The 16101-nt window shown below is 31.4% G+C and overlaps 1 long non-coding RNA gene across 1 annotated transcript; it reads right to left on the bottom strand.

Moving 5' to 3' along the window:
* Positions 1 to 5839: 5839 nt before the first annotated feature.
* LOC115877367 lies at positions 5840 to 13656 on the bottom strand. Its single transcript, XR_004049335.1, has 3 exons — positions 13471 to 13656; positions 6051 to 6132; positions 5840 to 5857 (listed from the first exon to the last, which is right to left on the bottom strand). It is a non-coding gene; the product is annotated as an uncharacterized LOC115877367 (long non-coding RNA).
* Positions 13657 to 16101: the final 2445 nt, after the last annotated feature.

Here is a 16101-nt window from a genome sequence, read left to right as displayed (position 1 = left end):
CCCATGCCTGCAATGAAACCTTCCATTAGAGGAAAGAGAAAGCCAGTGTACTGGTGGTCGGCACAGATAGCGGAACTGAGAAGGAACTGTCTAGAAGGGAAGAGATTGATGATACGAACAAACAAGTCAATGAGAAGTACTGAAGAAGAAAAAATAGATGCAAAAGAACAATATAGGGTAAAAAGGAAGGAATTAAAAAAGGCGATATAGGAAGCCAAGAAAAATCTTTGAAGAGTGTCATACCGGAAGTACAAAGTGATGTCTAGGGAAGGAGACACCAGATTATTACGAACAAATTTCAACTTAAGGCAGCGACACACATAGCCGCGGATGTATGCTACCGCCCCCTGAGTCTACTAAACTGCATAGGAAAGGTATTAGAACATCTTATAAAAGTCCGCCTTGTTACTGAGATAGAGAACGACGGAGGCTTTTGCGATTCACAATTTGGCACAAGGGGCGTTCTATGGTCGATGCAATGAAAAGAGTTCTCAGCATTGCAAAGGATGCAAAAAATGCGGCATGGGCAAATCGAAAGATCTGCTTACTGCTGTGGCTTTGGATGTGCGAAACGCTTTTAACTCTGCACCATGGAGAGAAATAATTAAATGCCTGGAAAAAAGAAATATCGCACCTTATCTAAGGCGTATGATCACGAGCTATCTCTCAGAGAGAAAGCTGCAGATTACTGAGAATTCCGAAATAGACGTGACATGTGGAGTTCCGCAGGGATCTGTGCTCGGTCCTGTGCTCTAGAACTTGTACTACGACGACGTACTTAGACTAGAAATGCCAAAGAACGTGAAATTAGTAGGATTCCTATGATGACCTTGCTGTCATAGTTAGTGCAAAAACAAAAGGACAAGTGGTAGCAGATGCAAATATTGCTATAGGAAGAATTGCGGAGTGGATGCACGTGAAAAAACTAGAACTGGCGATGGCACCAGAAAAAACGGAGGCTGTATTATTAAACAAGCGGAAGTATGCAAGAAGGCTTACGATCGATGTTCTGCACATGGAGGTAGAGACTAAACCTAGCATCAGATATCTGGGTGTTATTCTCGATAGTGGAGCCACAATGAAAAGACACATAGAACATGCAAAAAAGCGGAGAGATCAGCTCTGCTACTATCCAGGTTAATGCTGAACAGAGATAGACCCACCGAGCAAAAAAGAAACTTCCTTAGTGCTATAACCCACTCAATTCTGCTGTTTAACAGGAAACTTTAAAATGCCAGAAATACAAACAGCTCTGTCAGAAAGTGCAGAGGAGGGTTGCTATGCGAATATGCATTTCCTTCCGCACAATTTCTACAAGTGCCTTGATGGTCATTTCAGGAACCATACCAGTTGAATTACAGGCAGGTGAGCGAAGCAGAGCATGGAGAAAGGACCAAGTGGGTAAAGTTGGAAGAAAGGAAAATTACTTTAGATCTATAATAATAATAATAATAGTATGTCTTTATTTTAATAATCCTCGGCGAAGTTCAGTAAATAACTGCTTAGTTAACCGAGTACCATTACAGTATAACCTAACAAATAATATCAATATCTACTACCTTATCTTAAATTAATATATCAAATGTATAAATATAATAACAAAAAAAAACAATGAAAGATACAAAAAAATATAAAAAATATAAAGTATTATATATAGTATATATATATATATATATATATATATATATGTATGTATAGTAATGTAATAATACATATGTATATGTATATGTAATACATATATATATATTAGCGCACTGTAATAATATGTACATAATAATGTTGGTTATATATATATATATATATATATATATATATATATATATATATATATACTATATATATACTTTTATATATATATATATATATATATATATATATATATATATATATATATATATATATATATATATATATACTATATATATATATATATATATATATATATATATATATATATATATATATATATATATATATATATATATATATATATATATATATATATATATATATATATATATATACACTATATATAATACTTTTATATATATATATATATATATATATATATATATATATATATATATATATATATATATATATATATATATATATATATATATATATATATTAATACCACAGATAACACATAATCCAGATGGCCATTGCTTACGGAACAGCATGTTTTCGATGAGACAGTTCCCTATTAATGACACAGAGGGCGCCTATAGCCAAATCTAATAATATTTTAAAAACGAACGAATTTGGAGCCACACCACGGCCACGCGATATGAAGCCACGTAGCCGGTTGTTCACATTTATAAGCAAATTCCGGTCAAACCCAGGGAAAATGTATATTCGGACTTTAATACTAAACAATTGGATATGAAAATACTAGTCGCAGTGGATGTTTGAAAGTCAGAATTTCTAGATGCATATATATGCTATTATAGCCATGAAATTTATAATTTAGATTTTATTTTTATTATTTGTCTCTTAATATTCATTAGCTGAAAATAAGGGTAAAGGTTATCTATATAGTAATAAATAAAATTTGGCACATAGGTTCCTTAAGTGATGTAAATGAGCACTAAGAAGGGATTTTTTGAAAATTCGACCGCTAAGGGGGTGAAATTAGGGATGAAAAGCTGCATAAAAATTTGTTAAAATCTGGTTTAAGAGTATGAAATTTTTCACGAGTGCTCCTTGACTGACGTAATTGAACACTAAGGGGCAATTTTTGGAAATTCGCTCGTTAAGGGGGTGATATGGGGGGTACTTTTGTATACAAAAAAAAGCATGTCCTAGGACTACGAAATTTTGCACAGAGGTGCCTTAAGTAGCGTAACTTAACAGTTCGATTATACAAAGCGATTTTAGGAAATTCTTCTACTAAGGGGTGAAACTGGGGGTGAAATTTTGTATACTTTTTTAAAATTAGTCCGAGGAGTTTGAAATTTGGAAATTGTTAATTAAGTGACGAAAGTGAGTACTCAGAAGCGAATTTGGACATTCATCCCCCAAGAAATAAGGGATGAAAATTGGTATAAAAATTTGTTAAAATCGGTTTTAGAAGTATGAAATTCTGCGTAGACGTTCCTTATGTAACTTAATTTAGCACTAAGAGGCAATTTTAGGAAATTTTCCCTCTAAGGGGGTGAAATGAAGGGTGAACGTTCTGAAAAAAAATCTGTCCTAGAAGTATGAAAATTGGCACAGAGGTTCATCATGTGATGAAAGTTATACTCAGAAGCGAATTTTGGGCATTCATCCCTTAAGAAATAAGGAATGAAAATATGTACAAAAATTTGTTAAAATCGGTTTTGGAAGTATAAAATTGTTCGCAGACGTTCCTTATATAAGGTAATTTAGCACTAAGAAGCAATTTTTCGAAATTTTCCCTCTAAGGGGGTGAAATGAGGGGCGAACTTTCTGAAAAAAATCTGTCCTAGAAGTATGAAAATTTGCACAGAGGTTCCTCAAGTGATGAAAGTGAGTACTCAGAAGCGAATTTTAGGCATTCGCCCCATAAGAATTAAGGGATGAAAATTTGTACAAATTCATTAAAATCGGGTTTTGGAAGTATGAAATTTTGCGCAGACGTTCCTTATGTAACGTAATTTAGCACTCAGGAACAATTTTTGGAAATTCGCCCTCTAACGGGGTGAAATGAGGTGTGGACGTTCTGAAAAAAAATTGCTTGTTATTACTAAATTACGTTACATAAGGAACAAACAGAATTTCATACTTCTAAACCCGATTTTAACAAATGTTTGTACAAATTTTCATCCCTTATTTCACTCTCTTAAGAGATGAATGTCCAAAATCCACCTGTACAAAATTCCACACTCGTAGGACTGTTAGTTTTAACTAACAATTTATTAAAGTGCAACTATATAAAAATTATACAGGGTGGCGCCTCTCATATGACTCGGAGGCTCCAAGGAGAACGACCAATTCGTATTGAAATGAAATTTTGTGATCATATGTAAGTTAATTCTGCGTACGTTTTAAAAATATAGAGAGTTCTACAGGGTGTCCCCAAAAAAAGTTACACATCAAATTTGTATTTTTTTGTAAGGGAATACCCCCTTTATTAATTAATTTTTAGATTCTAAGAGAAAAATAAAGGTGTGTTTTATTAGGGAAGTATATGACTGAAATGTAAGGTTTTAGACTTACTTAAGATTTTGAAGAACAATTTTTAAATTTCAAGAAAAACTACCTAAATTGGAATTTACTCTATTGCACTTTAAATCAAATTAAAACCTGACCCATAAAGTTATACAGGGTGGGGCAAAATTAATGCTGAACATTGGTATAACCTGTATCTCCTTTAATACCCACCCTGTATAACTCCTTTAGTTTAATTGAATCACCCAGAATATTATTCCGATATTCAATGGGAAATTCATGTCACTTCCAAATACTATTAAGGTTGCCGGCCTACCCCTCAAACAAAGATTTTCTTAGATATTTTCATTTCTATGATTTAGTGTGAATAGATCTTTATTATTTGATAAAATCTAGGGTGGCTGTGATATGTCTGACGTTACTTCAACATAGCTGTCAATTTCTGTCATTATTTTAATTTCAAATTTATATTTCGAAGTTATATTACAAGTTATTTACTGTTGTCTTATACAGAGTATATCAAGACAAATGCGAAACTTTAAGGGGTGTATTCTTTGTTATTTGTCAACATTTTTAAAATAAGCTGAAGAGGTTGAAATAAACTATTTCTAATATTTTAGCAAAGAAGCTGTTCGCCTTAAAAACAGTTTTATTTTCTACTACTGTAAAATATTTTTACAAACGACATATAAAGATAATTGATTGACAAACATGTTTTAAGCTACCCTTCCTAAATCTTCCTTAAAATAAAAAGATTAACAGATGGGAATACATATTATACCGTATGATCGAAAAAAAAAAAACGGCGTCCAGTTGGCAATCGATGACATTTCCCATATAAATTTACATTTAAAATGACAGCGATCTTCATTTCATAGCCATCGCTCACGCCGTTTTTTCGATCATATGGTATATCAAATAAAGTATTATTAGAAAAGCTCACTAGATTGTTTTCTAGTAAAAAAGACCTTATTTTGTCACAACAGGTGACATTTTTTTGTTTTAAATCAAGTAGGTTTTAAAAAAACTACAATAGGTAAAAAAGTTTCTAAACAAATAGAATATCCAAATTAATTTATTTCCAATGACAATAATGTGTAAGTTTGTAATTAAAGTTAGTTAATAAGAATAATAGGTGTAGTATATTTCAACATCATTCACTGGTTTTAAAAACATCAAAAAATATGCATGTGTTTTCATAGTATAAATATGAATTGTTCCTTACGTTAGTTCTTATTGATATAAAAGCAAAAAAGTATAAAAATTAAAAGCTGCAATTTTATTAAAAATATGTTATTCTAACACATATTTTTTTAACTGTAATGTTCTAAATTGATCAAAATATAAATGTTATTTTTTTCCTAGGAAAAATAAAACTTCATAACTTAATTTTCATAAATAAATTTATTTCTATTAAATTTTATAGAGCAATTTGTATTACAGTTTTATTTCACATATTTTGTAATACTGCTTCGGTGCAGTGCCCCATTGCTATCTGTGAGTTCATTTAAATTATGACGACATACTGATCTAGAAGATAAAAATGTACCTAAGTACCTTAATATTATAATCAAAAATGACTAATTTTGTAAATTATTACCTATAATGGTTAGATGAGTTGTGAATGTAAACTTCTTTACGCTGGTTTCTTGAAGTTAGGTGATATTAATTATCTTCGCATCATCATGGGCTCTAATCAACTGTGGAGTATTCGTCAATCAACCTGAAATATGTAATATTATTTACTTTATATTTGCGAAAAATTCTCATTTTCTTTTTATGAAAATTTTGAGTTTAAATTTATATGTGATTAGAATAAATATACATCAGTATTTAACATTTTATCATAGGTAATATTCTATATATTACCTGTGATTTTATGCTAAAATGTTTAGTTTTGTGAAAATATTACTTACCTATAATATTTAAACGAGTTCCTGAATGTACAATTTGTTTATCACGATGTCAAGTTCTAAATCTTGTATTGGTTGTCTAAAACTGTTTGATTTTGCCATAGATTTATGAAGTTAAAGATGTAGCAAAGACCACTGCGCATCCTGCCAGTTTCCCACTCCAGGATTCCAAGCGCTCGGACCAATGAATAACATTTATTTGAATAACGCGCCGACTGGGGCCGATGAGCTGTCAACCGACTCTATTTTCTGCCATTTTCGTTGTGTCAGCTGTGTGTTTACAGTCGTTCTAGTGGCTTTGTTTGTGTTTAATTTGGACTTACTATTGTTTAAAAATGCCTAGGTGTGTTGTAAAAAACTGTATTTATAATAAAAGTGCCAATTACTATCGGGATAAGACTGATGTGCATTTATTTCGGTAAGTAATATGAAATTTGATAATTTAAAGTAGCCATGTTGTTTTCTGTTTTAACTTTGTACAGGACAGCATTTAGTACGTTTTCAATTTTTTATTAAATTAATGGAATCCAAATTGATAATTGCAGGAAAATCAGTTACAGTTTTCTAGATTAAGAGAATAATTTCCTTATAAATATATGGAGTTCATTCTCACTTTTATTTCAGATGTTATTGACACGAAACAGTATAATAAATTAGAAATTATTTTAGTTATTAATGTCTGTATATCTAATCTAGATTTTACTTACTATCTTATCTAGCCTTTTACTTTAGCTTTTACTGCATATCTAACCTATACCTGATTTATTTTAGATTTCCTAAAAATAATGAGATGTGGGAGTCTTGGAGAGCAGCTTTGGATTTAAACAAAGATGATATTTTTAAATATTCTCACGTGTGTCATTTGCATTTTAAAGAAGATTCATTTGATAATGAAAAATCACCCTTTTCATTACATTTAAAGAAAACTGCTATACCTATATTGGTAAGTGCTAATTTAGAATATTTTATGTTTCAAAGTAATATGAAATATTAATAAACAGGGAATTTAAAAAAAACTGCTAGTTCATTATAAAATATATATTTTTTATAATTTAGCCTTTGTCACAATACTTTATTATTATATTTTACTATATTATATTTTAAGATTTAAATAAGCGAAATGAAAATTTTTTGAAAGTAGTGGTTACGTGACCACTACATTTTATTTTTTGATCAATTTTTATACATTTTAAGAATATTTATTACTTTTTTTATAGATTACAAGTAACACTTCATGTCGTGCTGCAAGTGAATGTGACCTATCTAGAAAGACCACTGATTCCTTTTGTTCTGAACATGCAAATACAATACAGAGTGTCTCTGTAATGGATTGTAGTTCTCTGCCGTCTACTAGCACAGGTGTTTTTAAGGACAATCTAGAACTACCATATAGACCATCGAGTAGCACTGAACCTTTAGAAAATATGACTTCACCACTTTCATCCATTGCCAAGGATATTGCGGTAAGTCTGGTTACAAATGTAATTTGAATTAGAGATCTTAAGGGGAATATATTGGGAATTGGTCTATATCATGAAAACCATTTTGAACTATCAATATCAAAGTATGCTGGATCGAAAACCGTTTGAACATACAGTACTGCAAAATAATCAACCAAACCCTCAACTGTAATACAGTACTACTGTATAATCAAGAAAAGGAAATGGCGAAAGTGAACTTGGAAATGATGATCGATGACATTCTTCGTATAATTTTTTATATAAAATAACAGTGGTCTTCATATCCAAGCTAACTTTGACACCATTTTTTCAATTGTATTGTATAATTATATCTCAGAAGCTGATTATTTTAGGCATATGATGTTTTAGAAAAAATGTCAGTGTAAGTTTACAGAGAATTAAAATATACTTTAGCACATATGCTATTCAAGTATAAATAAAGATATGTAATAAAAAGCTTTGCTTCTAATATGCAGAATACCTGGATGAACTAAATAAGAAAACATTGTTGATAAAGAACTGTTTTTGACACATACGAGTGTATTACACTAAAAAAAGTTTTAACTGTATATTTTAATAACAAGTACAATTGCTATAAGAAAAACTTTGCCTGTATGTAGGGATGTGAGCAAATTATAAAAAACTAAATACCCCCAAATTTTTCTGACATTGTCATGTTACGGTCAAAATGAAAATGACGGTCACGTCATTTATTTTTATGACACTCTTGTCATTTATTTCTTTGTTCACCTAAATTTATGACGTAAATTTATGATATATATCTCTTTATTTCATTTTTTCTTTGAAAACCCCCAAATTTTTCTGACATTGTCATGTAACGGTCATAATGAAAATGACGGTCACGTCATTTATTTTTATGACACTCTTGTCATTTATTTTTATGACACTCTTGTCATTTATTTTTATGACACTCTTGTCATTTATTTTTTTGTTCACCTAAATTTATGACTTAAATTTATGATATATATCTCTTTATTCCATTTTTTCTTTGAAAACAAATGGACCTTAGTTACTCAGTGTGATATAGCTGTGTTTTGTTTCATTTTTTTTTTAAATATTATTATTTTATTTTAAAAGTATACCTAAGCTATGCCTTTAAGCTTATTTAGTGAACGTAGAACCACTAAGACTGATTTTTGTTTAAGTTTGTTTGTATTTGTTAATATATCTTTATCTTTACTTCCCTAGCGATTTTTTTACATTTAAGGTAAATGACCATAAATGACCGTAAATGACACATAAATGACAATGTCATGTCACAAAAAATAAATTACCATTTTTACATCCCTACCTGAATGTCTGTAAGCATTTTTTTGTTGATTTAACATATTAACAGAATTTATTTTATATTTTGTCGGTTGCATAAAGGCAATCCATATGAATATTTGACATAATGCTTACCATGTTTTAAACTACGGCAATAATTATTAGTTCATAAATATTATTTTCTTACGCTTTGCTAGTAATATTGTTTACTAAACATCAATATACTTTTTCAGGATACTACGCCACGAGAAATGAAATTGACAAAGAAGCTAGTCACAGCTCGAAGAAAAATTAAACGTCTTAGAGCCAGTCTCCAGCATTACAAAAAGAAGTCAGCCACTCTTTCTGATGTCATCAAATCATTATGTGGTAAGGTAACTCCCGAAACTTTGGAAACTTTAGCACAAATAGGTCCTAACGAAGAATTTTTACAGAGGCAAATAACTAAGAAGCACAAATATGGAAATAATTTAAAAGCTTTTTCCCTTACGTTACATTTTTATTCTGTAAAAGCTTATAATTTTGTCAGGAACACTTTTAATTCAGCTCTTCCCCATCCTAAAACAATATCGAGATGGTATAAAAATGTAAATGGGGAAGCTGGTTTTACATTAGAGGTGTTTCAATTATTAAAAAAAAAGGTAGAACATGCCAATCGCACAATTATATGTAGTTTAGTAATAGATGAAATGGCAATTCGCCAACATGTAGAATTTGATGGAGTTCGATACTACGGATTTGTAGATTATGGTATTCAGCTAGAAACTGACTCTAATCCAGTAGCAAAAGAAGCACTGGTATTTATGCTAGTTGGTGTCAACGAATCTTGGAAGCTTCCTCTGGGATACTTCTTAATTGACTCATTAAATGGTTTACAGAAACATAATTTACTAATACAGTGCCTAAAATTACTAAATGAATCGGGTATCCACTTGGTGTCTATCACTTTTGATGGGGCTAGTAACAATATTACTTTGGCTAAACAACTGGGTTGTAATTTTGATTATAAAAATATTAATTCAACATTTGTTGACCCTAACTCTGGGAGAAGAATTGCAGTTTTTTTTGATCCATGTCATATGGTAAAGTTAATTAGGAATACATTGGGTGAAAAAAAAGTTATTATAGATGACAACGGTGGAACAATAAAATGGGATTTTTTAACAGAGTTGTGTAAACTTCAGGATGAAGAGGGTTTGCACTTGGCTAATAAAATGCGAAAATCACATATATTTTATAGCAACCAAAAAATGAAGGTTAAATTAGCCACCCAACTATTTAGCCAATCAGTAGCACATTCTTTGGAATATTGCAATGAAATTTTAAAACTTGAACAGTTTAAAGATTCTGAACCCACAGTAAAATTCATACGCTATATAAACAACTTATTTGATATATTAAACAGTAGAAATTTGCACCAACTTGATTTCAAAAAACCAATCAGTATGCAAAACTTTGAAAAAATAAATTCTTTTTTGTGTGAATTATTAGATTATTTAAAATCATTAAGATTAATGGATGGCAAACTATTGTGCGAAAGCGGCAGAAAAATGGGATTTGTAGGGTTCTTATTTAATATAGAAAGCCTTCAATTTCTTTATAAAAATCTAATTTATGAGAATAATTTACTGTTGTATTTCCCTACCTACAAAATAAGTCAAGATCACATTGAATTATTTTTTGGGCAGATTAGATCTCTGGGTGGTTACAACAACAATCCATCAGCAAAACAATTTAAATCGGCGTATAAAAAAATGATGGTCCATCTTGAATTGAGAGATTCATTTAAAGGGAATTGCATTCCGTTGGAAGCAATTCCAATTTTAACTCCTTCTGAGGTAATTAATAAAACATGTGGTAAAGAACGCATTTCAGAAGTAACCGAAGAAGTAATTGAAGTTGAGGACGATGAAATATTTCACAATGCTTTAAACATAAATATAAATATATCAGAATTTAAAAAAGAGGCCATAACATACATTGCTGGCTTTGTGGTTAAAAAAATAGGTAAAATTTTAAAATGCGAGGAATGTGTCTATTCACTTTCAGGTGACAGGTATAATTTAATAACGTCCTTTATTAATCAAAAAGACAAAGGACAGTACCTCTTTTATCCATCTGAAGATGTTATGTATATTTGTTTAACAACAGAAAAAATTCTTCAGATATTTTTTAACGGTTCAGAAACTGTTATCGATATTAAAAAAATAAATATTAGAGTTTTAAAAATAATAATTGGTAAAAAAAACTTATTTGAATCACTTAATAACCACTTTAGAGAACAAAATATTTTTACTAGCCACTTTAACAACCTAATAGAATTAATTTCTTCTATATATGCAACTGTGCGAATTCATCATTATAACAAAAGTCTGTTTGACAAAAGTAGAAGTATACGGTCTAGTTATAATAAGTTAGTATTATTTAAGGGACAATAATATTTTGTAATTCTGTAAAAATATATTTTTTTTTTCAAACGTCAAAAAAGTATTAGTTTTTACAACGTGACTGACAATATAAAAAAGTAATTTTACTGCCTAGGCATAAAATTAAAGCACTTTTATGCCCAAGCAGTGCGAAAATATATTATTAAACTGACATAAAGTGTCAAATTCAACGAGCGTAACCATAGTTTCTCGATATATAATTATATACAAGGTATTACAATATAATTATACACATCAAATCTTTTTATATTATTTGGAACGTTTGAAATTGTTTAAAAATTATCTGTAGCGTTTCTAAAATAGCATGTTCTATTCAGAGTAAAAATGACTTTTTGTGCCTCGCCTGTATGTAAACGTTCAGCCTCGCCACAAAAAGTGTCATTTTTATTCCTAATAAAACAATATACTATTTTTTTCACACGTCACAAAAGTATTAGTTTTTGCGACGTGATTGACAATGTAAAAAAGTAATTTTACTGCCTAGATATAAAAGTAAAACACTTTTACGCCCAAGCATACAAGTGCGAAAATATATTATTAAACTGACATAAAGTGTCAAATTCAAGGAGGGTAACCATAGTTTCTCGATATATAATTATATACAAGGTATTACTTTTAAATCTTTTTATATCATTTGGAACGTTTGAAATTGTTTAAAAAATTATTTGTGGCGTTTGGAAAAAAATAGCATGTTCTATTCGGAGTAAAAATTACTTTTTGTGCCTCGCCTGTATGTAAACGTACAGCCTCGCCACGAAAAGTGTCATTTTTATTCCTAATAAAACAATATACTATTTTTGTGATTAATATTGTGTTATTTTATATTTTATAGCCCATTGTAGAATTATTTTTATTTAAATAGTTTTAAATAAAGAATTTTTAATATCATAAGGTGGTTTTTCTGCAGTCCTATTCTACAATTAAATTTGCTTATTAGCGTCCTACACCAGAAGATTTGGCCTGCAGACTTGGTCTGCGGATAAGAACTTTGTGTTTGTGTGCCGGACCAAGTCTGTAGCAGGCCAAGCCATTGGCGGACCAAGCCTGTCACAGGCCAAATCAGAGCAGACTTGATCTGTCAGATTAGATTGGTCTAAAAAACGAGTAGCCACCCATACACCAGAAGATTTGGCCGGTGGACTTGGATCACCCTTATCACTTACCCCCGGTATTTTCAGGTACAGATAGCGTGTTATATATTTTATTTGACGGATAGCGTGTAAAAACGTGTATCTTCTACCAATTGTTTTATCTTTAAGATTGTTATTTGTTAGATAAAAGTTATTTATTTATACCTGAAAATACCGCGCCTTAGGGGTATAAAAAATAGATAATAACCTACCCTCAGACCTACTGAATATATATATATATATATATATATAAAATTTCATCAAACTCGGTCAGGCCCAGTCAGGCCGTTTCGGAGGAGTAAGGTAACAAAAAATTAAAAAAAACATCCCCTATTAAAAAAGAGCGGTTGATGGTAGAAAAAGAAAATTTAGGGTTGTATGTATTTTTGCCAAATTGTATTAATGTATTAATTGCCAAATGTATTAATTGCCAAATCATAAAAAAATAGAAATAAAAAAAATTCCAAAAAATTAAAAAAAAATATTTTTTTTTGGGCCACCAAATCGATAACCTAGTCTCAGACCCACTGATTATACATATAAAATTTCATCAAAACCGGTCAAGCCGTTTCGGAGGAGTAAGGTAATAAAAAAAATTAAAAAAAACAACCCCTATTACAAAATAGGTGTTGGTGGTAGAAGGGTGAAAATTTAGGGTTGTATGTATTTTATAATGCCAAATCATAAAAAAATTAAAATAATTTTTTTTTCAAAAAAGTAAAAAAATTTTTTTTTTTCTTGGGTCACCCTTATCACTTAGGGGTATAAAAAATCGATAACAACCTAGTCTCATATCCACTGATTATACATATAAAATTTCATCAAAATCGGTCAAGCCGTTTTGAAGGATTAAGGTAATAAAAACTGTGACACGAGAATTTTATATATTAGATGTATATCATTATTCACTTAAAAATTTCTAAATCCGCTCCTGGCGTGACCCCCACCAAAGGAACCCAGATCGGAAAAACAGGCAGCCTTCGCGCATTATAAAATAGAGCATTTGTTACCTCTTTCTCTTCTAACCTCTTTGGATTTTGCTTAGTTATATTGTATCCTATATTTTATTAAACAATCTCAAAATAATGTTTATAATTACCTTCATCAGCCTTCATATAATTAAAGTTATTATTATCACTTATCATTATCAGTCATTATGTAGTTATTTGTTCATTGTTGCTCTGTTTGTTGTTGTTTGTTTTCAAAGATCATTTTTGAGGTTAATGTCATATGAAACTTTTCGTAATTAGGCAACTGGTAAATGACCTGTGACGATAAATTAATAAAATAATAATGAACGTATTAAGTTAAATATTTATATATTAATAATATACATAATTTTTAATTTGGTATACCTTTAATTTTATATATTCATAATGAAATGAAATATATTTCGATATAACGTTTGGCAACCACGCAACTGAAGTGCAAGCGACATCTGTGCAAGAGAAGCAAAACCTCCCAAAAAAGTGAGAAAAGAAATCTAAAAATTTCAGATTATTCAAACGTCACTCCAATATTTTTCCAAATTGGAGTGAAATTAGGGTGACAATTTTTAACACGTAAGGAGCCATCTGGATTATGTGTTATCTGTGTTAATACTTACAAGTACATTATGCAATAACATAAGGAAACAGGCATGTATTGGTGTTGATGAAGAGAGAGCCAAGGAGAGGCATAGTTGGCTGGTTTCAAAAAGTATACTCAACTCACAGTATGGAATAATAAATCTCTGAACCCCGATCTAAATGAACCGAGGGACTTAGCTATTAAAGCACTTGGCAGGGAATTATATAACGAGACCGCAGAATACGTAAATGATCGTCGCTATATAGAGGTCTTATATTGAGGTAGATATAACTGATTAATATTTCGAGTGTCTCTGCTATGAACAGTTTGGCGCAGTTTTAATTTAGATTTTAAATATAATGGTGTTTGTAATTTAATTAGTTTGTGTACAAAGGTAGCCAAATGCAGTCAGTCTACGGCGTTCATACATACACAATACATATTAAGCCACTTCAATTCTTTAAGCCAAGTTGAGATATGCTCCCCTCTATCCAGAGAAGAAATAAAACGTACACATGAATTTTGAATCTTCTGTATTCTGGAAGAGGAGTGCACGTCAAGACAAGGTCCATAGACAATGTCAGCATAGTTGGCATGGCTAAGAACCAAACTGTCACATAGGCTACGTTTCAATGCTTGACTCATAATATTTTTATTCCTATACATGGCAGGAGAGTCGGGAATAGGAAACGCATGTGGGGCGATGGACCAAGCTTTTGATACTTGATGTGAGACCTTTGATCAAAAGAACACATAGCGAGGTAAATTACTTCCTCACACAAATTTTATCGGGACATGGGTGCTTTGAGGCATATTTCTATCGTTTCAAATTAACCAACACACCACGATGCTGCTACTGTGACCACGTGGATGATGCAGAGCGCACTTTTTTTGTGTGTCCGCAGTGGAGCGACGAACGATTGGCTCTTGAGCATTTGGTGGGAGAGAGACTGACAACGGCCAGCATTGTCCCTCGCACCTATGCTTGAATCTGAAGTGGTTTGGAGCGCCGTATGTGACATGGTTCCAAGGGCCAAAGAAGAGCAGAGAAAATATCTGCAACAATCAGAAGAGAGGAGGGTTATTCTGTAACGGAAAAGGACAATGCTGAGTAATACCAAATAGGTGGTTCCATCACTCTTCTATCAGCAGCTGGTCTTCGCAAGGTGGTTTTTTTAGTGGGTAAAAATCCCACACTACCTGAACCTAAGAACGGAGTGTCACACACAGGTGTCTTTCGAAGATTTTTCTCCTTGCAAAAAAAACTTCAGGTTTATTTTATAGTATGTCAACACTCATCAAAATTATGAGCTAAGAACACTATGACATAAAACATAAAGAGAAAACATAAAGAGCAGCATCTAGAGAGGGGTAAGTTGTTACAGTAGTTGATTTATTGTTTATTTAGTATTATTTTTTTAATATATTTTTTGTACTTCATTAAAGATTTCTTATATCTGCATGACCGGGGAAGATAAGCTAAGGCCAATAATTAATTCTTTTTATCTGAGAATACTCACCGGGCTCTAATTGTTCAATGTGACATTATGGGTATGAACATAATTAATGGCTGCAATACTGCACCGAGATGCTCTGGATTAAATATTAAATGCAATTTGCTATACCTCAATATACTCTTAGAGTATCTTTATTTTTCACTAGAGGCTTTTCATTTAGATGTTCTGTTTCATAAATACTTACTTACTGCTGAAACTACCAAAAGAGAGTAACGTTGAAGGTTCTGAACTATTGAGTAGTCTATTGTCTGAAATAGTCTTGATAAGACTTCGAATAGTCTTTAGATTTTATTGGAAAATGAAGTTTTAATGATAACAAGCAACGGCCCAGCTACGTCGAAACACCAGTTCCCATTAGAACACCGAAGTTAAGCGACTTAAGGCGATACTAGTGGATGGACGGGTGACCGGTTCGAAACTCTGTATCGTGCTGTTGTCCAATAAAGTCAAAAGTGTAAAATTTATTGACACACACTGCTCATTCACGCCGGTTCAAGGCCGGATGAGATCGGATATCTCGTGAGTAAGAGTTGATTTAGACACATGCCAAGTACCGACTTGGTATTGACCATGATATGGCCGTGGACCGCGGTTCGGATTCCGCGTAAACAAAGTAGGCCTCGTCCAGATTAGCCCTGGCAGCA

Source organism: Sitophilus oryzae, unplaced genomic scaffold (assembly GCF_002938485.1).
Source record: "Sitophilus oryzae breed Bouriz unplaced genomic scaffold, Soryzae_2.0 scaffold_1447_pilon_pilon, whole genome shotgun sequence".
NCBI lineage: Eukaryota > Metazoa > Arthropoda > Insecta > Coleoptera > Curculionidae > Sitophilus > Sitophilus oryzae.
This window is presented reverse-complemented; position numbering and strand designations above follow the sequence as displayed.